The following is a 9,708-nucleotide window of genomic DNA, read 5'->3' as shown; positions in this document are numbered from 1 at the left end:
AATAAAAATAAACAAACATTAAAAAAAGAAATTCTATAAAAATAAAAAAATTTAAAATGGAAGAGGGAAGAGAATCAGAGAAGGAGTAGTGATGATGGAAGCAGAGGGCCAGGGTGAAAAGGAGATATGAAAATGTTGTGTTGCTGGCATTGAAGATGAAGGAAGGGGCCGTAAGTCAAGGAATGCAGGGAACTTCCAGAACCCAGAAAGACAAGGAAACAGATGGTACCTTAGAGTCTCTGGAAGGAATTCAGTCCTGTCAACGCCTTGATTTGGGCCTAGTGAAACTCATTTTGGACATTTGACCTCCAGGATTGTAAGATTATATTTTTGTGTTATTAAACCACTAAATTTGTGGTAATTTGTTTCAGTGATAAGGGGAAACTATGTAGGGGGTTAATAAATTTCCATTATCACAAGTATAGTAGTAAAGTAGGATGATTTTATTCTGGGGAGTTGAGATTTTTGTAAAGGATTGGACTAGAATGATCTACATAGTCTTTTCCACCTGGACTGAGCCCTCTTTTTTCATTTTTTGATTATTTTTCCTTGGAGGTCTTAACCTCATAACTTCAGCTATAACCTCTCTATTAACAATAGACAAATTCATAGCCCTAATTTCTCTTGAGTTCTAATTACACATACCTTATTAGTTGACATATTCATTTGGACATCCTGGAATCCCTTTACATTGAATATGCCTCCAGGGAGGAACAATGCTGGGATTGAGAGTTTAGAATACAGAGAGGTAAATATGGTCTTTCCTCGAAGGAGGGAAAATAAGACCAACTTCTCTTCTATAAGTGAACAAATCCAGAATTGAGAAAAATCAGCCATGAAGAATTCTGATGACAAAATGTCAAGAGCTTTTGTGCAGCAAACTAGAGGTTTTTTAACCTAAAGGAGATAAAGATGTTTTGCCTTAAGTTGTACTTCTTTAAGTTTTTTCTTAAATGTTATGCTCTTAACAAGAAAAATTAGACTAAATAATATCTGGACCTGATCTGCATGTCGTCAACCATCTCTCTCAAGACTAGGCTGAGCCCAGTGAAATGGCAAAATGATAAACATGAGTTCAAATGGCAAAGAGCCATAGACTGTAATGGTTTAGAGTGCAGGCTCTGGAGTCAGACTGTATGGATTGGGTCACAGCTGTAATAGTTGAGCTATACTCAATATTGGACAAGTAACTTTGGACAAGCTAGTTAACTTCACCTTGGTTTCTTCTTCTATAAAATGCAGATAGGCTGCCTACTCCATAGAGGTGTTATACAAATTAAAAAATACAAGCAAAGTGCTTAGAATACTTGGAACATAGCAAATGGTCAATAAATATCTTTTTTTTTTAAAGAAGATAACCATGGACACTCTTGACCATCAACCCAAAGGGAGATTCTAGTTTCCAAGTGGGATTCTTTTGTGTACAAGATTTAATCCAAGGATACACTGACTTTTCCCATTGCAGCCTGACTCTGTCTAGTCCCTAATTTATGCCCTGGTAAGACATCTTTTTTGGTTTCCTAATTCCTCGATCATTTTGGTCCTGACTTGATGTCAACATTCTCCCTGACATCCCAATGACTAATTTGAAACACGCCACAACTCCTTTCTGGTTCCTACCCTACCTGCTCCACATGGGCAACTAGACCCACCTGTTCTTCAGGGCTTTCAGGAATGCACCATTCCGGCAGCCCTCTACTGCCTTCACCTTTCACCCCTCCTAATAAGTGCAACATTCCAGCTCTGACTTCAGTTCCAAAAGAACCTTTGGTGGTTTGGGCAAGGTATTATTAAAAAAGAGTTGAAATTGACTGAGGGAGGGGTTTTGTGTCTGAGTGCTTATGCTTCTCTAAATCTTATTGAATATGATGTCCAGAATATCTCATTAGTAATTGAAGAGGTCATACTTGAAGACTATTATTCTTTTTTTTTTTAATGAGCAGCAGGCAAAAGTTTATTGGAGTATAAGATCAGAAAGTAAGAATAGTATGAAAGCTCTCTTTACAGAGAGGAGGCATTTGAAAGTGAATGCCCCTATTCTTTTTTTTATTAAGTTTTTATTTTTTTATTGTTATTTTTTTAATTTTTTTTAACATTTATTTATTTTTGAGACAGAGAGAGACAGAGCATAAACGGGGGAGGGTCAGAGAGAGGGAGACACAGAATCTGAAACAGGCTCCAGGCTCTGAGCTGTCAGCACAGAGCCTGACGTGGGGCTCGAACTCATGAACCGCTAAATTATGACCTGAGCCAAAGTCAGATGCTTAACCGACTGAGCCACAGACACCCCCTTTTCATTAAATTTTTAATTTTAATTACAGTGCAGCTAACATACAGTGTTATATTAATTTCAGGTGTACAATACAGTGACTCAACAATTCTGTACATTACTCAGTGCTCATCATGATAAGTGTACTCTTGGCCGCTTTATTTCCCCCAACCGCCACCACCGCCCTTCTGGTAATCATCAGTTTGTTCTTTATAGTTAAGACTCTGCTTCTTGGTTTGTCTCTTTCCCTCTCTTTTCTTTCCTTTGCTCGTTTGTTTGTTTCTTAAATTCCACATATGAGTGAAATCATATGGCATTTATCTCTCTCTCACTTATTTTGCTTAGCATTATATTCTCTAGTTCCATGTATGTTGTTGCAAATGGCAAGATTTCATTCTTTTCTATGGCTGAATAATATTCCATTGTATATATGTACCACATCTCTATCCATTCATCTGTTGATGGACACTTGGACTGCTTCCATAATTTGGCTATTGTAAATAATGCTGCAATAAACATAGGGGTGCATATATCCCTTTGGATTAGTGTTTTTGTATTTTGGGAGTGAATACCCAGTAGTGCAGTTACTGGATCATAGGGTAGTTCTATTTTTACCTTTTTGAGGAACCTCCATACTGGCTGCACCAGTTTGCATTCCCACCAACAGTGCAAGAGGATTTCTTTTTCGCCACATCCTTGCCAACACTTGTTGTTTCTTATATTTTTTATTTTAGCCATTCTGACAGGTGTAAGGTGATATCTCATTATGGTTTTGATTTGCATTTCCTTGATGATGAGTGATGCTGAGCATCTTTTCATTTGTCTTTTGGCCATCTGTATGTCTTCTTTGGAAAAATATCTTTTCATGTTAAGACTATTATTCTTTTGTTGTTGTTGTGTTGCAAATGGCAAGATTTCATTCATTTTTTTTAAATTTACATTCAAATTAGTTAGCATATAGTGCAACAATGATTTCAGGAGTAGATTCCTTAGTGCCCCTTACCCATTTAGCCCATCCCCCCTCCCACACTCCCTCCAGCGACCCTCAGTTTGTTCTCCATATTTACGAGTCTCTTCTGTTTTGTCCCCCTCCCTGTTTTTATATTATTTTTGTTTCCCTTCCCTTATGTTCATCTGTTTTGTCTCTTAAAGTCCTCATATGAGTGAAGTCATATGATTTTTGTCTTCCTCTAATTTCACTTAGCATAATACCCTCAAGTTCCATCCACGTAGTTGCAAATGGCAAGACTATTATTCTTAATAAATAGATATGGTAGAAAAACTTACAGACTATATTCTCTTATCCAAATCAAAGAATAGACTAAACAATAAGTCCATGCAACCATAAACCAGGGACCACCATCCTCTTGGTGGCATCTGAATTATAAACATAATTTAGGCTCACAGAAAATAATACATTTTCATAAGGTTGGCCTTACCAAAATTACATCCATAACATGACCACAAATAGCCATTTTAAAGTGGTGTCCAGTGACCAATATAATGATGGAGAGAAAAGGAAAGATGTCAGTGTTGACTATAAAGTTAAAAAATAGAAATAAATTGGGGCACCTGGGTGGCTCAGTCAGTTGGGCATAGGACTTCAGCTCACTTCGTGATCTTGCAGTCCATGAGTTCGAGCCCCATGTCAGGCTCTGCACTCACAGCTCAGAGCCTGGAGCCTGCTTTGGATCCTGTCTCCCTCTCTGCCCCTCCCCTGCTCACACTCTGTCTCTCAAAAATAAAATTTAAAAAACATTAAATTTTTTTTTAATAGAAATAAATGGCCATAGAAGGGATGACCTTTTGTACAAGTAGTTTGCAAAACACAAGTTTATTGAAGGATTAACATTTGTATAGCACTAGACAATATACGTTTCAGTCTACCTCATTCATTTCTTGTAACAGTATTGTAACATCAATGCTATTATTATTCCTATTTTAAAGATGAAGAAATTAAGGGTGGGAAAATTTAGGTAACTTGCCCCAGGTTAGGTTCACACATTCAAAAAGAGGCAGAACCAGGGATTCAATTTCACTTGCCCCAGTTCCAAGTCCTGGACTTTCCCCATTATATCCACTACCTCACTAATACGGATTCCACTTAAATGTATGTAAGAACTTATTTTAAATAGGCTCTTAGAATCTCCATCCTTGGGAAATCTTCAACAAGAGAATACGTTTTAAACAATTTTAGCTAGTCTCTATGCAAGCTTTTAGGCATAATCATCTTGGGGTTATTTTCCACTTTTTAATTTCCAGTTACTATCAGCCCCTTCTCGCTTAAGTTTATGACTTCTTATATCTATCCCATGTGTAACGTGTTTACCGAGGTAGCCTGAGCGTCTACTTTGGAAAGTTACCATTTAATCATAAGCAGTATTGTGTAGGTGACCAGGTAGGTAATTGTCTCATTACGTCACAACCTTCTGACCTGGGCTCCATTCATAACCTCGCTAGAGGCTGGGTCTGTAAATGTTTCCGGTCCCTTCTGCTTCTCCCTCACCTCCACCCCTGCGGGGACCCACTCTCTGTGCTCGACCGACCGGCAACTTGCCCCCTTCGGAAGCTCTGCCGGCGGGGAAAGGCCCGCTTAGACCTGTCTTATCAAAATTGTTTTGTTTTGCTTTTGGTGAGAGCCCTTCAAAATGTTTTCCTCAGAAATCGGGTCCTGGAATACACAGGATGATCTGAAGAGATCTGAAGGTCTCTTCAGGCTGGCGGCCATCCCTCAGCTCAGGGGCACAACCGGAAGGGCGCGCCCTGCAGGGGCTGGGTTGCTCTGGGCGGAGCGCTGGCCTCAGAGTTGCGCGGCTTGTGCCTGCGCGGAGGATCCCGGCTCAGCTGGCTCGGCTCAGGAGGAGCAGGCGGTCACCAGGGAAGAATGTGAGGTTGCGAATATGTGGATCCAGGCCACAGGGGTGAGCAGGGCTCAGTGGGAGGGTGGACGCCTACCCTGGGTTTGTAGTCAGGGTCCTGGGGTTAACACTGGGCAGAAAACAAAAATGACCTGCTCTGAGCTACCAAGAAATCCTTTATTCCACAAGAGCTTCAGAAGACTCTCTAGACCCAGTTTCTCATTATAAAAGTCCTTCATGGTATAACCCAGGGCAGGGGTCTTGATACCAGTTGTCCCCAAACCCATTGCTGAAGCACAGCGCTCATCTTTAGAGCTGGCTCCTTTTGGTAACATCCTCTTTTTTGTTTTTTAAATTCAGCCCCCAGTCCAGTTCTCTTTCCCACACTGAGGTCTTTTTTTATACACCCCTAAAACGCTGTGGTATAGAGTATACTCAGCCTATGAAATACAATCAACGTTAAAAGTGTCTCATTGAGGGGCGCCTGGGTGGCTCAGGTGGTTGAGCGGCCGACTTCAGCTCAGGTCATGATCTCTCAGTCCGTGAGTTCGAGCCCCGCGTCGGGCTCTGTGCTGACAGCTCAGAGCCTGGAGCCTGTTGCAGATTCTGTGTCTCCCTCTCTCTGACCCTCCCCCGTTCATGCTCTCTCTCTCTGTCTCAAAAATAAATAAACGTTAAAAAATAAAAAAAGTGGAGCGCCTGGGTGGCGTAGTCGGTTAAGCGTCCGACTTCAGCCAGGTCACGATCTCGCGGTCCGTGAGTTCGAGCCCCGCGTGGGGCTCTGGGCTGATGGCTCAGAGCCTGGAGCCTGTTTCCGATTCTGTGTCTCCCTCTCTCTCTGCCCCTCCCCCGTTCATGCTCTGTCTCTCTCTGTCCCAAAAATAAATAAACGTTGAAAAAAAAATTTTTTTTAAATAAAATAAAATAAAAAAAAATAAAAAAGTGTCTTATTGAATTAAATCTACTTTTTAAGTTGTCCACAGTGTAGTTAGCCTTTTAACAATAAAATAATATATAATAATTTTTAAAAATTTAATGTTTATTTATTTTTGAGAGAGAGAGAGAGAGAGAGAGCAGGGAAGAGGAGAGAGAGAGAGACACAGAATCTGAAGCAGGCTCCGGGCTCCAGGCTGTCAGCACAGAGCCCAACATGGGGCTCGAACTCACAGACAGGGAAATCATGACCTGAGCCGAAGTCAGACACTTTAACTTGCTGAGCCACCCAGGCACCCCATATGATAATTTTTTAAGACAAATATAGGATGTGACTATTACAATCTTAAGTTTATAAATGAGAAAAATAAATATACCCAAAAGGCATAGGAATATCCGATACATGCAAAAAAATGAAGTTGGGTTTTTAACTTACAGCATATAAAAAAATTAACTCAAAATGGATCAAACCCCAAATATAAGAGCAAAAGTATAAAACTCTTAGAAGAAAACATACAGAGAATCCTTTATGACTTTGGATTTGGAGATGTTGTCTCTGGTATGACATCCAAAGCACAAAACAACAAAGGAAAAAGATACATTGTACTTTATAAAAACTAAAACCTTACGCACATCAAAGGACACTATCAAGAGAGTGAAAAGACAGAAAATATTTGCAAATCATGTATGTGATAAGGGATTAATATCCAAAATATATAGAGAACTCCTACAACTCAGTAATGAAAAAACCCAACCCAATTAAAAAAGTGGGCAAAGGATTTGAATAGACATTTCTCCAAAGCAGATATGCAATGTCCAATAGCACATGAAAAAATGTTCAACATTACTAGTCATTAGACAAATGCAAACCCAAACCACTATGAGATCCTACTTCATGGTGCACCTGGATGGCTCAGTCAGTTGGGTGTCTGACTCTTGATTTCAGCTCAGGTCATGATCTCATGGTTTGTGGGATTGAGCCTGCTTGGCATTCTCTCTCTCCTCTCTCACTGCCCCTCCCCTGCTCATGCTCTCTCTCCTCTCTCAAAATAAATAAATAAACTTAAAACAGAGAGAGAGATACTACATCACACTCATTAGGATGGCTATGATTAAAAAATAAAACAGGTAATAATAAGTGTTGGTAATGATATGGAGAATTGGAATCCTCCTGCATGGATGATGCTAATATAAAATGGTGTGTACTAGAAAACAATATGGTGGTAAAGAAAGAAAGAAAGAGAGAAAGAAAGAAAGAAAGAAAGAAAGAAAGAAAGAAAGAAAGAAAGAAAGAAAGAAAGAAAGAAAGAAAAAAGGAATTGTCATATGATACAGCAATTCCCCCTCTGGATATATACCTAAAAAAATTGAAAGCAGGAACTCAAACAGATACTTGTACACCAATTTTCATAGCAGAGTTAGTCACAACAGCCAAAAGATGGAAACAACCCAAAAGTCCATCAACAGATGAATAAACTAAATGTTGTATATCCATGCCATGTAGTATTATTTAGTCTCAAAAAAGAAATGAAATTCTGATACGAGGTACAACATGAATGAACCTTGAAAGTACCCTGCTAAGTACAATAAGCCAGACACAAAAGGACAAATATTATATGATCCCACTTACGTGAGGTACCTAGAATAAGCAAATACATAGAGACAGAACGTAGATAGTATACCAGGAGCTAGGGGGAGGAAGGAATGAAGAGTTACGTTTAATGGGTACAGAGTTTTTGTTTGGGATGATGAAGAATTTCTGGAAATGGATAGTGGTGATAATTGCACAACATTACTTAATACCACTGAACTGCATACTTAAAAATGGTTAAAACGGTAAATTTTGTATTATGTATATTTTATCACAGTAAAAAAAAAAATTTAAGTTTATTTATTTTGAGAGAGAGAGAATGAGAGCAAGTAGGGGAGGGGCAGTGAGGGGAAGTGAGAGAATCCTAGGCAGGCTCCGTACTACTTGTATAGAGCCCAATGCAGGGCTCAGTCTCACAAACCATGAGATCATGACCTGAGCCAAAGTCAACACTTAACCAACTGAGCCACCCAGGTGCCCCGCACAGTATTTTTAAGCATAGGAAACATGAGTCCTTAACTTTATTTTGAAAGCCTTTGTGATCTCCATGTTTTTGCTACAGAGTGAACCCATAAGCCACCACACACACCATGGGAACATCAGATCCAAATGTGAATTTAGTTAAGAAATTGTGTGTATGTATGTGTATGTGTATGTGCAGACAATAAGTGTTTTGTCTACATTAGATATGATTCTTCTTCTGACTTGTCAGAAGTGCCACAGCCTCTTTGCTTCCTTTCTTCAATATATTGTGCCTCAGTTATTACAGGGAGAGATGGAACAGAAATTGCTAGTGATGCTGCAGATAACTTAGTTCACCTTCCAACCTGGAGATTGGTTGAAGGAAGAAGAAATGTGAGTGACAGAGGCTTTGCTGGCCATGCTTCTCAGCCACTTAATTCCTCCCAGGGTCAGAGGCACCTAGGGCCACATTGTTTATGGATTCTCTAACTATCACTTCCCCCTTGAGGTTTAGCTTTCAATGTTTGCAGACTCAGCAAACTGGATTATTTGTCCCTGGTGCATAATGGCATATGCTGAGGTTTACTGTAGAATGTTGACCCTGAACAATAATTCCACACAAAACTTTCATCATGCTCGTCATGCTTAGAGAAAGGAAATTTGTTTACTAAGCACTAAACAAAGTGGTACAGACTTATATTAAAACTAGTGCCTTTTGGGTCGCCTGGGTGGCTCAGTTGGTTAGGCGACTGACTTCGGCTCAGGTCATGATCTCACAGTTTGTGAGTTCGAGCCCTGCGTCAGCCTCTGTGCTGACAGCTCAGAGCCTCGAGCCTGCTTCGGATTCTGTGTCTCCCCCTCTCTCTGCCCCCTCCCCTGCACACACTCTGTGTCTCTCTGTCTCTCAATAATAAATAAACATTAAAAAAATAAAAATAACTCTAGTGCCTTTTATGTGATTAAAATATATCATTACTGTCATTGTTTCTGGAATTTTTAAAAATGTTTTAAATTTTTATTTAGAGAGAGAAAGAGGGAGGGGCAAGGCAGGAGGGAGAGAGAGTGAATCCCAGGCACTCTCCAGGCTATCAGTGCAGAGCCAGAATGTGGGGCTCAAACTCACAAACTGTGAAATCATGACCTAAGCTGAAATCAAGAATCAGATGCTCAACCATCTGAGCCACCCAGGTGCCCCAGTCATGGTAAGTCTTACTATAAAGATTATTTTAAACCAAAATAAACCACAGTGGAGAGGTGAAGAAAGACATAGGCATGTGTATATATGTATACACACACATATATATTCAGATAAAATAACCAAGGAATCTTAATTACAAGAATAGTTTCCTGAGCCTTAGCCTACTCAGACTTTAGTGGAAAGTAGCTGACGCCTGTAGCTCAAACCACAGTTTCACTAAACTAATGAGAAACTACCAGCTATCTTTTGGGGATCATGGGTTGCTCCAGGAGTTTAGAGTAAGATTAGAATAGATATTAGAATAGGTATGAGGGGCCTAACTCAAAGGAGTGGAAATGGAGGTACCTTATGCTCAAAAGGTCAGAAGCACTATAGATTCTCCAAGGAATTCTGATCA

Source organism: Felis catus, chromosome B3, assembly GCF_018350175.1.
Source record: "Felis catus isolate Fca126 chromosome B3, F.catus_Fca126_mat1.0, whole genome shotgun sequence".
NCBI lineage: Eukaryota > Metazoa > Chordata > Mammalia > Carnivora > Felidae > Felis > Felis catus.
The sequence above is the reverse complement of the archived record's forward strand: the minus strand, read 5'-3'. Positions refer to the sequence as shown.